Source organism: Callithrix jacchus, chromosome 7 (genome assembly GCF_049354715.1).
Source record: "Callithrix jacchus isolate 240 chromosome 7, calJac240_pri, whole genome shotgun sequence".
Lineage (NCBI taxonomy): Eukaryota > Metazoa > Chordata > Mammalia > Primates > Cebidae > Callithrix > Callithrix jacchus.
Genome location: NC_133508.1, coordinates 65,051,165 through 65,072,051, shown reverse-complemented (window position 1 = coordinate 65,072,051; position 20,887 = coordinate 65,051,165). Strand labels below are relative to the sequence as shown.

Here is a 20,887-nt window from a genome sequence, read left to right as displayed (position 1 = left end):
AAAACCTTGTACACAAGCCAGGCGCAGTGGCTCATGCCTGTAATCCCAGCACTTTGGGAGGCCAAGGTGGGTAGATCACTTGAGGTCAGGAGTTCAAGACCAGCCTATCCAACATGGTGAAACTCCATCTCTACAAAAAATACAAAAATTGCTAGGGCGTGGTGGCACGTGCCTATAATCCTAGCTACTCAGGAGGCTGAGGCAGGAAAATCACTTGAACCCAGGAGGCAGAGATTGCAGTGACCCAAGACAACGCCACTGTACTTCAGCCTGGGGACAGAGTAAGACTCAGCCTCAAAAACAAACAAATGAAAAACTTGTACACAAATGTTCATAGCAGCATTATACATAATAGCTAAAAAGCGAAAACCAATGTTTATCCACTGATCACTGGATAAACAAAATGAACACAATGGAACATTCAGTAATAAAAAGAAATGAAGTATTGACACGTTATAACATGGATAAATGTTTAAAACACACTAAATGAAAGAGGCTAATCACAAAGGGCCACACAGTGTATGATCCCACTTACATGAAATGTCCATAATAGGTAAGTCTATAGAGACAGAAAGTTGCAGTAGCCTATGTCAGGGGTGCGTGGGGAGGAGATTAGAGAGTGACAGCTAAGGGGAACAGAGTTTTCTTGGGGGTAATTGAAGTGTTCTAAAATTGGTTAGAGTGATGGTTGTACAACTTGTGAATATATTAAAAGCCATTGAGTTGTATACTTTAAACTGTAAAGTAACTGTTGCATAGAGTTTAAATTATAAAATTAAATTGCAGAGTTTAAATTGTATCTCAAAAATACTTTTTTTTTCTTTAAGTAGATCTGAGCAACACCAGGGTATACTGTGGTAGCATGCTGTTGTACTGGCTGGATCCCCCATTAAGGAATAATGGGACTGCTGCTGGCAGACAGCCTGTAACTGTCAATCCCTTCAGGAATTGCTTCAGATATGAAGAGCTGACTCGAGGAAGGTCATATCCTTCTCAGGGGTCCACATCCAATCAAGACCAGGGTGTAACCCCAGCCGTTACAGCACACATAAGACAACTCTAATAGGTCATTTTTGCTCCAGAGCCCCTGTAGGGTCCACTAAGGCTCCTGTTGGATCTCTATTGCTGCTTGACTTCTCCCTCTGCCCAAATACTGCTGCTCCTGTCCCCTCCCTTCCATGGGTGTTGATCCCAAGAGCACTTCCTAATAAACATTCTTCAGGCTGAACTATCAGGGTCTGCCTCAAAGAGAACCCAATCTAGGACAGTACTCCTTTAAGCATAGGACTTTGCTGACAGTTTGCCAGCCATCTGATACTTTCCCATTACATATTAAGCTATCTAAATCACAGATCACAATTTTCCAATACCACATGGTCCTCTGACATGTTCCAAGGGACTCTTATAAACCTCTAATTTCTCTATTAGATTATACTTAACTCTTCCAAACCCACAGTATTCATTTACTTTTTTTGATTAATGTTCTTATAATATCAATCCTAGGGGATGATCCTATGTTTGTGATGGGCAGTTTCCATTAACAAAATACCTCTGTTCTTACAGAATCACAAACAGAAGGATGTCTTGCTAGAAAAATCCTGTGTAGTTTTTGCAGAGAAGCCTACTTTGTGTCTCTACTAACTGAATGCCTATGCAAGACAGAAATATTCCTGTGGCCTCTGTAACCACCAGTAAACAGATGATGCTCAAACGTATACATATTTTCAGTCCAGATCTCTCTCAGAAGCTCAAAATAAAAGCCAAAGTCCTTTCAACAGCTTCTAATGCCCCAAGACAAAGGTCACATACTACCATCATGTTCAAGTACTCTCCTCCTTCCTCACTAAACTTCAGGCAGATGAACCTCCTTGCTGCTCCTTCGATGTGCCAGGCATGCTGAGGCTCTCTGCACTGGAATATCCTTCCCCTCCATATTCATTTCTCAATTCTTTTAGGTCTTTGCTCAAATGTTACCTTCTCAGTTAAGCCTTCCTCATCACCCTACTTTAAACTGCAATCACCAAGACCACTCCACCTCGGCTTTATCTCTTTTTCTAGGTTTCTATTTCTCAAAGCACTTATTCTAATATACTACATATTTACTTTTTAATTTTATCATCTCTTCTCACTAAAATATAAGCTCTTTCAGGACAGACATTTTGGCTGTTTTCATCCATTGCTATATCTCCAACACTTAAAATAGTTCCTATAAAATAGCAAGTGCTCAGTAACTATTTTTTCAATGAATGAGATCCAAATTCACATGTCCAACTCACTCAACAGCTCCACTTAGATATCTACAAACCTATGTTCAACATGCACAACTCATTATCTACCTTCTACTTAACCTTACTCCTTCCTCTTCCTGCAGCTTTCACCATCCACCTAACTGATCAAATGAGAAGTCTCATCCTATATTTCATGAGTGATTTTCAAAACATATCTTAGATCCTTGCCTTCATCTTCATTGCCTAAAGACACACTAGAATCCAAAATATTCTCATTTCCTCTGGACTGTTCCCCTCTAATCTATGTTTCACAGGCCCAGTAACTGTTAAGTATTCACTAAACTGGGATCTATGGACCTCCTGGTCTTTGTTTTCCTATGTCAACTAAGGTAGTCTCTTTGGCAGAAACCTCCTCCTCTTCCTGACCTGACCTGGTCCTTAAATCTCTTCTACTTGCTATCTTTACACCTAGAATATAATTGGCAGGTGGAAGAAATAGCTCTTTTATTGTGTTTAGTCCCATACACTGCAGGACATTTAGCAACCCTTACTTAGTATCCCTCACTCCAGCCCATTAAATGCCCACAACCTCCTCAGCAATCAGGATGTCCAAAATCAGCCTGCTGACTTTCTAAAACCCTCCTAGAGAAGCAGTAATCAATCCCTCCCCCTCAAAATGAACCCTGACTAGTCAGCTCATCCAGTCCTACAATTTTTTTTTTTTTTTTTTTTTGAGACAGGGTCTCACTCTGTCACCCAGGCTGGAGTGCAGCAGCACAATCATAGCTCGCTGCAGCTGTTAACTACTGAGCTCAACTGATCCTCCCATCTCAGCCCCCTGAGTAGCTAGGACTACAGGCACACACCACCCACCCTAATTTTTTAATTTAATTTTTCTTGAGGTGGAGTTTTGCTCTTGTTGTCCAGGTTGGAGTGCAATGGTGTGATCTTGGCTCACTGTAACCTCCTCCTCCCAGGTTCAAGCGATTCTCCTGCCTCAGCCTCTCGAATAACTGGGATTACAGGTGCCCACTACCATGCCCAGCTAATTTTTGCATTTTTAGTAGAGACAGTGTTTCACTATGTTGGCCAGGCAGGTCTTGAACTCCTGACCTCAGGCAATCTGCCCACCTCGGCCTTACAAAGTGCTGGGATTACAGGAGTGAGCCCACTGAGCCCAGCCGAAATTTTAAAAAGTTTTTGTGAGACAGGGTCTCAATATGTTGTCTAGGCTGGTCTCAAATTTCCGACCTCCCATCTCGACCTTCCAAAGTGCTGAGATTACATATATAGGCCAATATGCCCAGCCTAGTTCTACCATTTTTAATACCCCCTGTATACACTGATGATATAAACAAATTCTTATTTCCAGGCTGAACCTCTCCCCTGAACTTCATGAGACTGATATATCTACAGCACACTCAATACTCTATTTGGAAATCTAGCAAGTTTCACAAACATACTGTTTTAAAGAACAAACTCTTGATTTCCTACTCCCAGTGTGTTCCTCCCCCAGTATTCCCTAATCATGAGTAGGGCAATAGATGTAAAGCACTTTGAAAAACAGCTGGCATCTGCTTGAGCTATTTTATATCACTACTTCAGTAAAATGGCAGTTTAAGTTTTCTAGTTGCTCAACAAGCTATCATCCTTGACTCTTCTCTTTCAGCTACAATTAAATCATTACCAAATCTTATTGCCTCTACTTCCAAAATATACCCATAATTTAACCACTTTTCACCCTATCTAATCCAAGCTATCATCATCTCTTGCTAGACTAGTATAATCATCCCCTAAACAACCTCCCTTCTACTCAGACTCCTATATTGTTATAGAGTGACCTGGGTGACCTTTTCAAAAAGTAAAGTAGGGTCAGATACAGTGGCTGATGGTTATAATCCCAGTGCTTTGGGATACTGAGGTGGGAGGATCACTTGAGGCCAAGAGTTCAAGACCAGCCTGGGCAACATAGTAAAATCCCTGTCTCTATAAAAAAAAAAAAAAATTAAAAATTAGATGGGCACGGTGATGAGTGCCTGTAGTCCTAGCTACTCTGAGGTGGGAGGACAGCTTGAGCCCAGAAGTTCGAGGTTACAATGAGTTATGATTGCACCATGGCACTACAGCATAGGCAACAAAGCAAGACCCTGTCTCTATATAAAACAAAACAAAACAAAAATGGGTGGGTTGGCTCACACCTGTAATCTCAGCACTTTGGGAAGCCAAGGCAGGCAGATCACCTGAGGTCTGGAGTTCAAAACCAGCCTGGCCAACATGGTGAAACCCCGTCTACCACAAATGCAAAAATTAGCCAGGCATGGTGGCGGGTACCTGTAATCCCAGCTACTTGGGAGGCCGAGGCAGGAAAATGGCTTCAATCCAGGAGGTGGAGGTTGCCGTGAGCCAAGATCACTCCATTCTGTTGCACCCCAGCCTGGGCAACAGAGAATCTAACTAAAAAAAAAAAAAGAAAGAAAGAAAGAATAAAAAAACTAAAATAGGTCATATATCCCTATTGTTACTAAGTATCCCAACCTCAAAATGCATTTTAAAACTTTTTTTCCTTTCTTGCTTTTAGCCTTTGAAACATAACTTTGAAACTCTTTGTTTCCCTTTCCTACCAGGTTCTTCCATGAACAATGCTCACTTATTTAATTATGTGCTTGCTTAGAAATTCCAGGGGCCAATTTTGAAACAAACCAGGCAGAGAAGCCAGCTGCAGAATCCTCCCACCTAAGAGGAGTTATGAACAGTTGGCCAACCACTACTGGGCCAAAGTCAGGATGATGCAAACCAGAACTCCAGACAGGCAATTACTCAAGACAGCCATGGGAACAAGATTTGAAGGCCTACCACTCCTGCACAACTATCACATATTTCCCACATCTTCACCTTCTTAAAACCCTTCACTCAGGCTGGGCGCAGTGACTCATGTCTGTAATCCCAACATTGTGGGAGGCTGAAGTGGGCAATCAATCACCTGAGGTCAAGAGTTTGAAACCAGCCTGGCCAACATGGGGAAAACCCTGTCTCTACTAAAACTACAAAAATTAGCAGGGCGTGGTGGCACCCACCTGCAGTCCTAGCTACTTGGGAGGCTGAGGCAGGAGAATCACTTGAACCCAGGAGGCAGAGGTTACAGTGAGCTGAGATCACACCACTGCATTCCAGCCTGGGAGACAGAATGAGATGCCATCTCAAAAAAAAAAAAACCCCTTCACTCAGCCCAAAAAAGTTGGAATGGTCTTTTGAAGGCATGAGCCTGGCTATTCCCCAACTGCTGCATTTGATTAATAAAACTGCTTTCCTTAAACCACACCTGACTTCTCTTTTTTTTCCGGCCTCTGATTGGCAAGCAGTCAGACCTAAGCCGGCTACACTATTACATTTGAAATTAACTCTAGATTTCTTTTTCTTTTTTTTAAAATTGAGAGAGTCTTGCTCTGTCACCCAGGCTGGAGTGTAGTGGCACAATCTCAGCTCACTGCAACCTCTGACTTCTGGGTTCAAGAGATTCTCCTGCCTCAGCCTCCCAAGTAGCTGGGATTACATACAGGCATGCGCCAAGACGCCTGGCTAATTTTTCTATTTTTAGAAGAGATGGGGTTTCACCACGTTGGCCAGGCTGGTCGCAAACTCCTGACCTCATGTGATTGGCCCACCTTGGCCTTTCAAAGTGCTGGGATTACAGGTATGAGTCATCATGCCCGGCAACTCCAGATTTCTTACCATGGCCTATAAGATCCTACATGTCCTGGTGCCTGTCTACTCCACCAACTTCACATTTCCTACTTATCTTGATCACGCTGTTCCAGTCATATGGAGCATACTATTGTTTCTGTAATATAACAAGCACAATCTTTCCCTCAGGTTTGCAGTTGTTGTTCAGTCAGCCTGGAACACCCTTTTCCCAGAAACTGCATGATTTGCTCCATTATTTCAAGTCACTCAAACGTGACTGCCTCAGAGGAGCGTTTCCTTGGCAACCCTGTCTAAAACAGCACATTCCTTTTCATCACATTTGTCCATTTACCCTGTTTTATTTTTGTTTTTAACCTATCACTATCTGATGGTATACTATCTGTAGTTTATAGATATGCTTACCTAATTTCTTTTTTTTTTTTTTGAGACGGAGTTTCGCTCTTGTTACCCAGGCTGGAGTGCAATGGCGAGATCTCGGCTCACCGCAACCTCCGCCTCCTGGATTCAGGCAATTCTCCTGCCTCAGCCTCCTGAGTAGCTAGGATTACAAGCACGTGCCACCATGCCCAGCTAATTTTTTGTATCTTTAGTAGAGACGGGTTTTCACCATGTTGACCAGGATGGTCTCGATCTCTTGACCTCGTGATCCACCCACCTCGGCCTCCCAAAGTGCTGGGATTACAGGCTTGCACCACCGCACCCGGCCTAAACCTAATTTCTTATTGTATCTCTCCCAATCTAGAAAGTATCATTAGATACTTTTATCTGTTCTGTTCACCACTATATCCCTGCGTTTGGAATTTTCATACTCTAGGTACTCAAAAAATACTTACTGAATAAATAAATGAACACTAGCACCGAACAGTACTACACTGTCCGAGACCAACAAGAATTAATAAGAATGGAATTAGGTAAGTATCCATGATGTATTTGAGCCACGAGAAAACCAAATAATCTCAAAGGAACAAGTTTCCCAGCATGTGAATATTGAAAAGTGGTAAAAGAAAGAAATCATCCCATATCACTTAATAGCAGAGACATACGACACTCAAAAAAGGAATTATACACAGCAGAAATTTCATTTCAACACAAAATTATTCATCATTTTTTTTTTTTGAGATGCAGTCTCGCACTGTTGCCCAGGCTGGAGTGCAGTGGTGCAATCTTGACTCAGTGCAACCTCTACCTCCCAGGTTCAAGTGATTCTCCTGCCTCAGCCTCCCAAGTAGCTGGGATTACAGGCGCCCATCACCATGCCCGGCTAATTTTTGTATTTTTAGCAGAGACTGAGTTTTACCATGTTGGCCAGACTGGTGTCGAACTCCTGACCTCTGGTGATCCACTCACCTCAGCCTCCCAAAGTTCTGGGATTACAGGCATGTGCCACTGTGCCTGGCCTATTTATCATATTAATAGTAATTTTAACACTATAATTGTTATATTAAAATTTGAATCTTTGTTAGTTTTATAGTCAAGAGCTGTGCGTTTATACCTATATATTTTTTTTTTTTTTTGAGAAAAGGTCTGGCTCTGTCACCCAGGCGAGAGTGCTGCAGTGCCATGATCACGGCTCATTGCAACCTCCACTTCCTGGGTTCCAGTGATCCTCCCACCTTTCAGCCTCCCAAGTAGTTGGGACTATAGACTATAGGTGCATGCCACCACACCCAGCTAATTTTTCTATTTTTTTTTTATAAAGATAGAGTTTTGTCATGTTGCCCAGGCTGATCTCAAGCAATCTACCTACCTAGGCCTCCCGAAGTGCTGGGATTATAGGAATCAGTCACCACACTTGACCAGTTTATACCTATTTTTATGTTTTTAATATTAACAGTATAATAAAAATATTTGAAGCCAATACTGAGGATTAACAATAATAATTTTCCTTTAAAAAGCATTACTTGGCTGGGCGTGGTGGCTCACACCTGTAATCGCAGCACTTTGGGAGGCCGAGGCAGGTGGATCACGAGGTCAAGAGATCGAGACTATCCTGGTCAACATGGTGAAACCCGGTCTCTATTAAAAATACAAAAAATTAGCTGGACATGGTGGCGTGTGCCTGTAATCCCAGCTACTCAGGAGGCTGAGGCAGAGTAATTGCCTGAAGCAGGGAGGTAGAGGTTGCTGTGACCTGAGATTGTGCCACTGTATTCCAGCCTGGGCAACAGAGGGAGACTGTCTCAAACAAACAAACAAAAACAAACTCTTTTTTTCTACCTCTTTACATAGTTAATTCCGTTAAATCTCAAGCTTGGCTAACATGTCTTCCAGAATACCTTCTATATTAGTCAGGGTTCTTCTCAGAAACAGAACCAGTAGGATGGATACAAAACATACATACTTGAGATCTTATAAAACTAATGCCTCAAAAGTGCCTCTTTTTGAAAAATCAGTATTTCATTTAATTAATTAATTTTTTTTTTTTTTTTTTTTTTTTTGAGACTCGGTCTTGCTCTGTCACGCAAGCTGGAGTGCAGTGGCACAGACTGTCTCCACCTCCTGGGTTCAAGCAATTTTTCCAACTTAGCCCCCAGAGTAGCTGGGACTACAGGCGTATGCCACCATGTCCAGCTAAGGTTTGTATTTTTAGTAGAGATGGAGTTTCACCATGTTGGCCAGTCCGGTCTCGAACTCCTGACCTCAAGTGATCCGCCTGTCTCAGCCTCCTAAAGTGCTGGGATTACAGGCAAGAGCCACTGTGCCTCGTCTATTTTATTGTTTGAGGCAGGGTCTACTCTGTCACCCAGGCTGGAGTGCAGTGGCATAATCGTGGATCACTACAGCCTCAACCTCAAGTGAGGCTCAGGTTATCTTCCCACCTCAGCCTCCTGAGCAGCTGGGACTATAGGAGCACATCACCACACCTGGCTAATTTTTGTATTTTTTGTAGAGATGGGGTTTTACCATGTTGCCCAGGCTATTCTCAAAATCCTGGGCTCAAGCAATCTGCCTGTCTTGGTCTCTTAAAGTGCTGGGTTACAGGCTTGTGCCATTGTGTTCAGCCCGGAATTTTTATTAGAATTATATTCTGTAATACTAGAAGCTTTGGTCTGTGGTTTACCCAAAAGATATTTAACGTTGCTAATGGTAGCCACAGACTTAGTGGTGTTAACACAGGTATATGAGAATTCTAAAATATACTATCCTCTTCCCAGCTTTAACGGAACTCTTCAAATGTATCAATTCCTCAACTTGGTAACTGTGGCTAGGTCAAATTAGTGAAAGCAACAAAGAAGCATGTACTATAGGGTAGAAACTTGATATTAAAAGCAAAAATTATTTTTTTCTCAACTACCCTAATAATAGCTTCATTCCTTGTTTCACTTTGAATGTCCAGGATAGTCTCAGGTTGTACAAACAGATATAAATGAATTTACTAAGATGGAAACCATTAAGTATGAAATAATTTTCTGCCTTTTCTATTCCTCTCTGGGCAATTGCTGTAACGCTAGATCTATGTTCTTCAAAATAACCTTCTCCCTCCTGAGAAAGCTTAACAAGTCAGGTAAAAATCAAAAATAAAAGTTTACTCATTAAAAGAACTTACATGATCTTTCATTGGACAAATCAGCACAAGTTAGTTTCAAATATTAATCACACACAAACTAGTTTCTGATTTTGGTCACAAAAGATAATACTGAAGAATAATCTTTTTGTCTTTGTGGATTCAAGCGGGATTAATAATACTCATCTTCAATGAGAATCTCATGAAATGGCATTTGTTATAAAATAAAACAGTAAGAAATGGGCTGTGCCTGGCATACAGTGGGCAGGGCATGCTTAAAGCTCACCCCACACCTCAATTTCAGTTCTAAAACAAAAAAAGGCAGATTTTGATTCTATCATGATTCTAAGTCTGACCAAAATACGCAATGTCTAAAAACACCATCACAATAATGAAACCTAAATTTACATGGGCAGAGAAAGAACAACTAAAGTGTTATTTTCATATTTCTTTGAACTTGATTTAAAAGCACATCATGGCCAGGCGTGGTGGCTCACGCCTGTAATCCCAACACTTTGGGAGGCCAAGGCAGGTGAATTACCTGAGGTCAGGAGTTTGAGACCAGCCTGGCCAACATGGTGAAACCCTGTCTCTATTTAAAAAAAAAAAAAAAAATTAGCTGGGTGTGGTGGCACACGCCTGTAATTCCAGCTACTCAGGAGGCTGAGGCAGAAGAATCACTTGAACCCAGGAGGTGGAGGTTGCAGTGAGCTGAGATTGTGCCATTGCACACTCCATCCTTGACAGCAAGTACAAAACTCCGTCTCAAAAAAAAAAAAGCACATCACTAGAGAAAAATTAAGAAAGTAATAAGGTATCATCTATTCTTCTAGAATGACCTTCAGATGCTACTAAGTTAATAGAAGGAGTAAATACTGTAATCTACATGCATCTTTATTATCTGTCACCAATTTACCCTTTTCTCTGGAAATCTGGAAGCATAGAAAAGCTCTACATTTCCCTAAAATAACTTCCTTTGCTATTTCTAAACTATTTTTGTTACTACTTAGCAAAGAAATTTAGTACCTACACATAAAAGCAGTTAATAAAGACCTTCAATTGTTTTTGCCTATCACAAAGAAAATGAAACATTATACAGGGATTTACAATCATGTTCTTAGTAAGGATGGAGTTTTACAAATGGAAAAGCCTGTCCAAAAGAAAACGTTATACTTAAGAAAAGTTTGTTTTTAAGCATAAATATTCAACATCTAACATATTACTGAAGGGTAAAGACATAAAAATGAAATTAATTTCTCCTTTGAAGAAAAACTGTCTTCCTCCTCTCTGTTAAAGATGGTACTTCTGTTACCACTAAGAAGCATGAATCAGCTCTTTAAAACAGAGGTGTGGCTTATTGATAAGTAAAACCATTTCGTGCTAATACAAATTATCTCAGAAAATAACACTAGTGAGTTATAAAGGACATTACTTTCAGAAAACATGCATAAGCTCAGAAATGGCATTTCAGCATCATCACTGATCATGACAAAATCAATAACCACAAAAAAGAAACCGTATTTATTTCTGGCACTGTATGTATCACATTTTGAGGAAATCCCAAACACAAAACAGTTTTAAAAGATGGCCAGGTTCGGGCGCAGTGACTCATGCCTATAATCTCAGCACTTTTGGAAGCCGAGGTGGGTGGATCACCTGAGGTCGGGAGTTCGAGACCAGCCTGACCAACATGGAGAAACCCCGTGTCTACTAAAAATACAAAATTAGCCAGGCGTGGTGGCACATGCCTGCAATCCTAGCTACTTGGGAGGCTGAGGCAGGAGAACTGCTTGAATCCAGGAGGCAGAGGTTGTGGTGAGCCAAGATCTTGCCATTGCACTCCAGCCTGGGCAACAAGAATGAACCTCTGTCTCAAAAAAGAAAAAAGAAAGAAAAAAAAAAAGCCAGGTTAGGTAGATCACACCTGTAACCCTAGTGCTTTTGGAGGTCAAGGCAAGAAGATCACTTGAGGCCAGGAGCTTGAGACCAGCCTAGGCCAAGATCCCACCTCTATAAAAATAATTCTTTTTTAATTAGGGCACATCAGTTGTCCCAGCTACTCAGGATAAGGCAGGAGGATTCCTTCCCCTTCCCTCCCTCCCTCCTTCCTTCCTTCTCTTTCCTTCTTTCCTTCCCTCCCTTTCTCCCTCCCTTCATTCCTTCCTGTTAGAAATACACACTAACAATTAAAAAGTATAGTAAATTCATAAACCAGTAATACCATTTATTATCATTATCAAGTATTATATACTATACATAATCGTATTTCCTTCCCCCTTCCTTCCTTCCTTCCTTCCTTTGCTTCTCTTTTCTTTTTTTAACTTTTTAATCCTTTTTGTCAAAAACTAAGATGCTAACACATTAGCCTAGGCTTCTACAGGGATAGGATCATGAATATCACTGTCTTCCATCTCTACATCTTGCCCTGTTGAAAGGTCTTCAGGGGTCATAAAAGGCATGGAGCTGTCATCTCACAGTGGCTTCTTCTGGAATACCTCCTGAAAGACCTGCCAGAGGCTGTTTTACAGTTAACTTTAAAAAAAAAAAAAAAAAAAGGCTGGGTGAGGTGGCTCACACCTGTAATCACAGCACTTTGGGAGGCCAAGGTAAGCAAACTGCTTGAGCCAAGGAGTTCAGGACCAGCCTGGACAACATGGCAAAAGCCTGTCTCTTAGGGGGAGAAAAAAAATTAGCTAGTGTGGTGGTGCATGCCCGCAGTCCCAGCTACTTGGAAGGCTGAGGTGGGAGGATCACCTGAGCCTCAGGGGTCAAGGCTGCAGTGAGCCCTGATTGTGCCATTGCACTCCAGCCTGGGCAACAGAGTGAGACCCTGTCTCAAAAATAAAATAAAATAAAATTGTGTGTGTGTATACAAGGAACATACACAAACAAAAAGTAGAGTAGCTGAATGTGGTGGCTCACACCTGTAATCCCAGCACTTTGGGAGGCCAAGGCAGAAGGATTATGAGGTCAGGAGTTTGAGACCAGCCTGGCCAAAACAGTGAAACCCTGTCTCTACTAAAAATACAAAAATGAGCTGGCATGGTGGCATGTGCCTGTAATCCCAGTTACCTGGGACACTGTGATTACACCACTGCACTCCAGCCTGGGTGATAGAGTAAGACTCTGTCTCAAAAAAATAAATAAATAAAAATTAAAAGTATAGTAAAGGCTGGGCGTGGTGGCTCATGCCTGTAATCCCAGCACTTTGGGAGGCCTAGGCAGGCAGTTCATGAGGTCAGGATATTGAGACCAGTCTGACCAACATGGTGAAACCCCATCTCTATTAAAAAAAAAAAAAAAAGTATAGTAATATAATCATTTATTATCAAGTATTATATACTATACACAATTAATAAACTTTTTTTTGAGATGGAGTCTTGCTCTGTTGCTTAGGCTGGAGTGCAATGGCATGATCTCAGCTCAGTGCAACCTTTGCCTCCTGGGTTTAAGCGATTCTCCTGCCTCAGCCTCCCAAGTAGCTGCGACTACAGGCGCATGTGACCACATCCAGCTAATTTTTGTATTTTTAGTAGAGATGGGGTTTCACCATGTTGGCCAGGATGGTCTTTATCTCCTGACCTCATGAAACTGCCTGCCTCGGCCTCCCAAAGTGCTGGGATTACAGGCGTGAGCCACCGTGCCCCGCCTACTATACATAATTGTATGTGTTACAGTTTTATGACTGCCAGCACGGGTTTGTTTACTATAGCATTACCACAAACGTAATGCATTGTGTATGACATCATGATGGCTATGTCACCAGCAATAGGAATTTTTCAGCTCCATTTTAATCTTACAAGACCACCATCATATATGAAGTCCAGCATTGATGGAAGTGTTATTATACAGTGCATTTCATTTAATGGAATGAGCCTACTATAGCGGTCTGCATTTACCAAGAAATTAGCATTGCCATAGTGGAAGGATGAACCCCTCTCCCAAGTATATAAAGATGTTGTCCCAGAAGTCTTATCTCTAACCTAATTTTATTTAAGAAGGTAAAGTATATACAAGATTGTAAGTAAAATTCCCAATCTTACTGGTATCACCAATGGGTTAAAAGAGATTGTGCCACATTTTGGTTTTTAACTGACAAATAAAAATTGTATATAGTTACGGTGTATAAAATGACATTTTGAAATACAGTAGCCCCCTCTTATCCTTGGGGGATACATTCGAACTCCCCCTGTGGATAATTCAATAGACAGTACTGACTCCAACTGTACTCAATCAAAGCATGTTTTTGTTCATGTCTCCCACCCACATTTAGTGTCTTTTCCATCTTCACTAGGAACTTATCGTGCATTGTGATTGTAACTTCTGCAATGTGGAATACAACAGCAAAACTAGCACGATTTTCTTTTTTCTTCTTCACAATTTCACAGATAGAAAATTAATTCTTTCGAATGTCATATGCAGGGTTCATAAAAAACAATAAAAAAAATTCATTTTCACTATAGATTTTAGCAATCCTGGCATAAGATTTGTTTTTCCCTTAGTAAGTCTAGAACTTTCATCTTTTTGCTTAAAGGATGCACTTAATAGTTTCTTGGCTGGGCATGGTGGCTCACATTTGTAATCCTAGCACTTTGGAAGGCCAAGGTAGGGGGGAATCACTTGAGCCCAGGAGTTCGAGATCAGCCTGGGCAACATGGCAAAACCCCATCTTCACAAAAAAATACAAAAATTAGCCAGGCATGGTGATGCTTACCTGTAATCCCAGCTCCTCTGGAGGCTGTGGTGTAAGAATTATTTGAGCCCAGGAGGTGGAGGTTGCAGTGAGCCACGATGGGGCCCCTGAATTCCAGTCTGGGCAACAAAGCAAGAGTCTGTCTCAAAAATAAATACATAAATAAATAAATAATCCTTGGTATATCCAAATTGCCAGCATCATTACTCTTGTACTTTGGGACCATTATTAAGTAAAATAAGGGTAACATGAACATGAATACTGCAATAGTCTGAGTCAATCTGATGACCAAGTCTGCTACTAAAGGGCATGTAGTGTATTCAGTGTAGAGTATTCATGTAGTGTATTCACTGTGGAGACACTGAGCAAAGTGTCTTCACACTGCTTATTTTGTGCTTATTTCACAAAATAAGCAGGATGGCAAGAAAGAGTTCATCACACTATTCAGAATGGCGCGCTATTTAAAACTATGAATTGTCTGTGGCTGGAATTTCTTTTTTAGGTCTTCAGACCATGGCTGATCTTGAGTAACTAAAACCACAGAAAGCAAAACTGTAGATAAGAGGGGAACTACTGTATGTGTAGACTGCGGAATGGCTAAATCAAACTAATTAACATATCATATACTTCAGTTTTTTTGTGGTGAGAACACTTAAAATCTCTCAGCAATTTTCAAGTATAGAATACATTTTTATTAACTAAGGTGGCCATGTTGTACAAGAGATTTCTTGTATTTTTCTTTCTAACAGAAATTTTATATCCTTTGACCAACACCTCCCCAATCTCCTCCCCGACCCAAGCTCCTGGTAACCACTATTCTATTCTCTGCTTCTATGAGTTTGACTTTTTTATTTTGTTATTTTTATTTATTCATTTTTTTTTTTCTTATTGAGATGGAGTCTCACTCTGTTGCCCAGGCTGGAGTGCAGTGATCCAATCTCAGCTCACTGCAACCTCCACCTCCTGGGTTCAGAAGATTCTCCCACCTCAGCCTCCCAAGTAGCTAGAACTATAGGCGTGTGCCACCATGCCCAACTAATTTTTTTTTTTGAGACAGAGTCTCACTTTGTCCCCCATGCTGGAGTGCAGTGGCTCAATCTCAGCTCATTGCAACATCTACCTCCCAGTTTCAAGCGATTCTCCTGCCTCACCCTCCCAAGTGGCCAGGATTATAGGCATGTGCCACCAAGCCCGGGTAATTTTTTATATTTTTAGTATTTTCACTGTGTTAGGCAGGACAGGATTAATCTCAAAATGCTGGGATTATAGGCATGAGGCACCTCGTCTGGCCTTTTGTCTTTCTTTCTTTTTTTTTTTTAAGCTGAAGTTTTGCTCTTGTTGAGTGCAATGACAGGGTCTCAGCTCTCACTGCAACCTCCACTTCCTGGGTTCAAGCGATTCTCCTGCCTCAGCCTCCCAAGTAGCTGGAATTATAGGCACCCACCACCACACTCGACTAATTTTTGTATTTTTAATAGAAACGGGTTTCACCATCATGGCCAGGCTGGTCTTAAACTCCTGAAATCATGATCCACCGGCCCCAGCCTCTCAAAGTGCTGGGATTACAGGCATGAACCACTGTGCCTGTCCTATTTTATTTTATTTTTGAGACAGGGTATCATGTTGCCCAGGCTGAAAAGCAGTGGCACAATTACGGCTCACTACAGCCTCAACCTCCCTGGGCTCAGGTGAGATCTTCCCACCTCAGCCTCCCAAGTAACTGGGACTAGAGGTGTATACCACCACACCTGGCTAATCTTTCTATTTTTTGTAGAGATGAGGTTTCACTATGATGCCCAGGATGGTCTCAAACTCCTGGGCTCAAGCAATCTGCCTAGCTCGTCCTACCAAAGTGCTGTGTCACAGGCTTGAGCCACTTGCACCCAGCCTGGAATTTTTTTTTTTTTTGAGATGGAGTCTCTCTCTGTCACCTAGCCTGGAGTGCAGTGGTGTGATCTTGACTCACTGCAACCTTCACCTCCTGGGTTCAAGTGATTCTCCTGCCTCAGCCTCCTGAGTATCTGGGATTACAAGTATATGCCACCACGTCTGGCTAATGCTTTTGTATTTTCAGTAGAGACAGCGTTTCACCATGTTGCCCAGGCTAGTCTCAAACTCCTGACCTCAGTTGATCTACCTGCCTCCCAAAGTGGCTGGATTATAGCCACCATGCCCAGTCCTAGCCTGGAATTTTTATTAGAATTATATTCTGTAATACTAAAAGCCTTGGTCTACAGTTTACCCAACAGATATTTAATGCTGCGATTGCTAATGGTAGCACGGCCTTGGTGGCATTAACATAGGTATATAAGAATTGTAAAACTGAGTTTGACTCTTTTAGTAATACTAAAAGCCTTGGTCTACAGTTTACCCAACAGATATTTAATGCTGCGGTTGCTAATGGTAGCACGGCCTTGGTGGCATTAACATAGGTATATAAGAATTGTAAAACTGAGTTTGACTCTTTTAGATTCCATATATAAGTAAAAGCATGGTAGCACTGCCTGTAGTCCTACCTACTCAGAAGACTAAGGCAGGAAGATCACTTGATGCCAGGAGGGACTTCATGGCTATAGTGTGCTATGGTTGTACCTGGGAAGAGCCACTGTGCTCCAGCCTGGGCAACACGGCAGTGAAAAACCCTGTCTGGAACAATAAAATAAGAACATGCAGTATTTGTCTGTCTGTGCCTGGCTGACTTCACTAAATGTAATACCCTCTAAGTTCATCCATGCTGTCCCAAATGACAAGATTCCCTTTCTTTTTCAAGGCTGAATAGTATTTCACTGTACATACATACCCATTCATCCACGGATGGACACTTACACTGATTCTGTATTTTGGTTCCTGTGAATAATGCTGCAATGAATACGAGAGTACAGATACCTCTTCAACATACTGATTTCATTTCCTTTGAATATATAGCCAGTAGTGTGATTGCTGAATCATATGATAATCCTATTTTCAATTTTTTAAAGGAATCACCATACTATTTTCCATAGAACAGTAGCGTACAGGTCAGGCGTGGTGGCTCACACCTGTAATCCCAGCACTTTGGGAGGCCAAGGCAGGCAGATCATGAGGTCAAGAGATCGAGACCATCCTGACCAACATGGTGAAATGCTGTCTCTACTAAATATACAAAAATTAGCTGGGTGTGGTGGTGTGCGCCTGTAGTCCCAGCTACTTGGGAGGCGGAGACAGGAGAATCACTTGAACCCAGGAGGCAGAGATTGCAGGCAGCTGAGATCACGCCACTGCACTCCAGCCTGGTGACGGAGTGAGATTGTGTCTCAAAAAAAAAAAAGTAGTGTACAAATTTGCATTTCCATCAACAGTGCATGAGAGTTCCCTTTTCTCCACATCCTTGCCAACATCTGTTACATTTGTTATTGTGGTTTTTTTCTTTTATTTGACATTTTTTTCTTCACCAATATAGCATCCCACAGATCTTTCATTTTCCCAATATACGCCATTCACAGATATGAGGCAATATTTCATTGTGGTTTTAATTGGATTTTCCAGAGGATTAGTGATACTGAACACTTTCATACACCTATTGGCCATTTATAGGTCTTCTTTTGAAAAATGTCTCTTCAGATCCTTTGCTTATTGTAAAATGGGATTGTTTCTTGCTGTTGTTTAAGTTCCTTATAACTTTACATATTAACCTCTAATTATATGTATAGTTTACAAATATTTTCTGCCATTCTGTGTACTGTCTCTTCACTCTGTTGTTTCCTTCGCTGTGGGAAGCTTTTTAGTTTGATGTAATCCCCTTTGACTACTTTTGCTTTTGTTGCCTGTGCTTTTGGGGTCATAACCAAAAAATCATTGCCCAGACCAATGTCATGGAAGCTTTCTCTTATGTTTACTTATAGTAATTTTACAGTTTCAGGTCTTACATTTAAGTCCTTAATCCATTTGAGTTGATTTTTTAAGATGGTGAGGGAAATGAGTCTAATTTCATTCTTCTGCATGTGGATATCCAGTTTTCCCAACACCATTTACTGAAGAGACTGATTGTCCTTTCCCTGTTGCACGTTCTTGGTATCTTTGTCAAAAATCAATTGACCATACCTACATGGATTTATTTCTGGATTCCCTAGTCTATTTAATTGGTGTATGTCTCTGTTTACATGGCAGATCCATGCTGTTTTACTATAGTTTTATAGTATATTTTGAAATAAGGCAGTATGATGTCTGCCCTAAATAGTCAAAGCAATTGTGATAATTATCACAATTGCTTTGACTATTCAGGGTTTTTTTGTGGTTCCATATAAATTTTAGGATTATGTGACATTGGCTGGGCATGGTGACTCACACCTGTAATCCCAGCACTTTGGGAGGCCGGGGCAGGTGGATCATGAGGTCAAAAGTTCAAGACCAACCTGGCCAAGATGGTGAAACCCTGTCTCTACTAAAAATACAAAAATTTAGCTGGGCATGGTGGCATGTGCCTGTAATCCCAGGCTAAGGTGGAGAATTGCTTAAACCCAGGAGGCAGAGGTTGCAGTGAGCTGAGATTGTGCCACTGCACTACAGCCTGGGAGACAGAGTGAGACTCCATCTCAAAAAAAAAAAGAAGAAAGGAAAAGAAAAGAAAAAAAGATTATGCCACATCTTTTTTTTTTTTCTTTTTGAGACAGAGTCTCACTCTATTGCCCAAGCTGTAGTACAATGGAACCATCACAGATTACTGAATCCTCAGTCTCCCGGCTCAGGTGATCTTTCTGCCTTATGGTTCCAAACAGCTTAGACTATAGGCCCATGTCAAACTAGAAATCAAGACTAAGAAATTCACTTAAAACCAGCTGGGCACTGTGGCTCACACCTGTAATCCCAGCACTTTGGTAGGCCAAGGTGGACAGAATGCCTGAGCTCAGGAGTTTGAGACCAGCCTGGGCAACACGGTGAAACCCTTTCTCTACTAAAATACAAAAAATTAGCCAAGTGAGGTGGCGTGTGCCTGTAGTTCCAGCTACTCGAGAAGCTGAGGCAAGAAAATTGCTTGAACCCAGGAGGTGAAGGCTGCAGTGAGCTGGAAATGCACCACTGCCCTCCAGCCTGAGTGAGCCATCTCCCCCCCAAAAAAGAAAGAAATTCACTTGAAGCCATACGATTACATGAAAATTGAATAACATGCTCCTGAATGACTTTTTTTTTTTTTTTTGAGAGATGGTCTTGCTCTGTTGCCCAGCCTGGAGTGTAGTGGCATCATCTTGGCTCACTGCAACCTCTGCTTCCAGGTTCAAACAATTCTCCTGTCTTGGCCTCCTAAGAAGCTGGAACTATAGGCATTTGCCACCATGACCAGCTAATTTTTGAATTTTAGTAGAGATGGGGTTTCACCATGTTGGCCAGGCTGGTCTCAAACCTCAGGTGATCCACCTGCCTTGGCCTACCAAAGTGCTGATATTATAATAAGTGTGAGCCACTGTGCCTGGCCCTGAATGACTTTTGAGTAAAGAATGAAATTAAGGCAGAAATCAAGAAGTTCTTTGAAACTAATGAAAACAAAGATGTATCATACCAGAATCTCTGGGACACAGCTAAGGCACTGTTAAAAGGGGTATTTACAGCATTAAGTACCCATACAAAAAAGTTACAAAGACCTCAATTTAACAACATAACATCATAACTAAAAGAACTAGATAACGAAGAGCAAACCAATCACAAAGCTAGCAGAAGAGAAGAAATAACCAGTACCAGAGCTGAACTGACGGAGATTGAGACATTGAAAAACCGGCCAGGCGCAGTTATCCCTGGGGTGTAAGGCTGGTTTAACATATGCAAATTAATAAATATAATTCATCACATAAACAGAACTAAAGACCAAAAAAAATATGATTATCTCTTTTTTTTCACATATGACTATCTCAATAGATGCAGAAAAGGTTTTTGATAATATTCAATACTACTTCATGTTAAAAATTCAATACAGTATTTAAGGGCATCCAAATAAGAAGAGAGGAAGTCAAACTATCCTTGTTTGTAGACGGCATGATCCGATATCCAGAAAACCCCATAGTCTCAGCACAAAAGCTCCTTAAGCTAATAAACAACTTCAGCAAAATCTCAGGATACAAAATCAATGTGAAAAATCACTAGCATTCCTATATGTCAACAACAGTCAAGCTGAGCACCAAATCAGGAACACAAACTCATTCACAATTGCTACACACACATAAATACCTAGGAATACGGCTAACCAGGGAGGTGAAAGATCTCTACAAGGAGAACTGTAAAACACTGCTCAAAGAAATCAGAGATGACACAAACAAATAGAAAAACATTCCATGCCTATGGATAGGAAGAATCAACATTGTTAAAATGGCCATACTGCCCAAATAAATTTATAGATTCCATGCTATCCTATTAAACTACTATAGACTTTCTTCACAAAACTAGAAAAAAAATTTTTTTAATTCATATGGAATCAAAAAAGAGCACAAATAGCCAAGGAAATCCTAAGCAAAAAGAATAAAGCTGGAAGCATCATGCTATCCAGCATCAAACTATATTATAGTCCTACAGTAACCAAAACAGCATGGTACTGGTACAAAAAAAGACACCTAGACCAACGGAACAGAATAGAGAACTCAGAAATAAGGCCACACACCTACAACAACCTAATCTTTGACAAACCAGACAAAAATAGGTAATGAGGAATTCCACATTCAATAAATGGTGCAGGAGGCCAGGCACGGTGGCTCACACCTGTAATCCCAACACTTTGGGAGGCTGAGGCGGGTGGAT

General features: G+C 41.2%; 1 protein-coding gene across 22 annotated transcripts in view; it reads right to left on the bottom strand.

Annotated features, from left to right (window-relative positions):
- PHACTR4 (phosphatase and actin regulator 4) overlaps positions 1 to 20,887 on the bottom strand; it is a 128,113-nt gene that overhangs the window by 94,697 nt on the left and 12,529 nt on the right. For 7 of the 22 annotated variants that reach the window (XM_078330916.1, XM_078330918.1, XM_078330911.1 and 4 more), the window contains one exon: positions 4,560 to 4,682. The exons of the other annotated variants lie outside the window; for them this stretch is intronic. The gene's annotated coding sequence lies outside the window, so the exon portion shown is untranslated. The remainder of the gene's footprint in view (positions 1 to 4,559; positions 4,683 to 20,887) is intronic. 22 annotated transcript variants of the gene reach the window in all.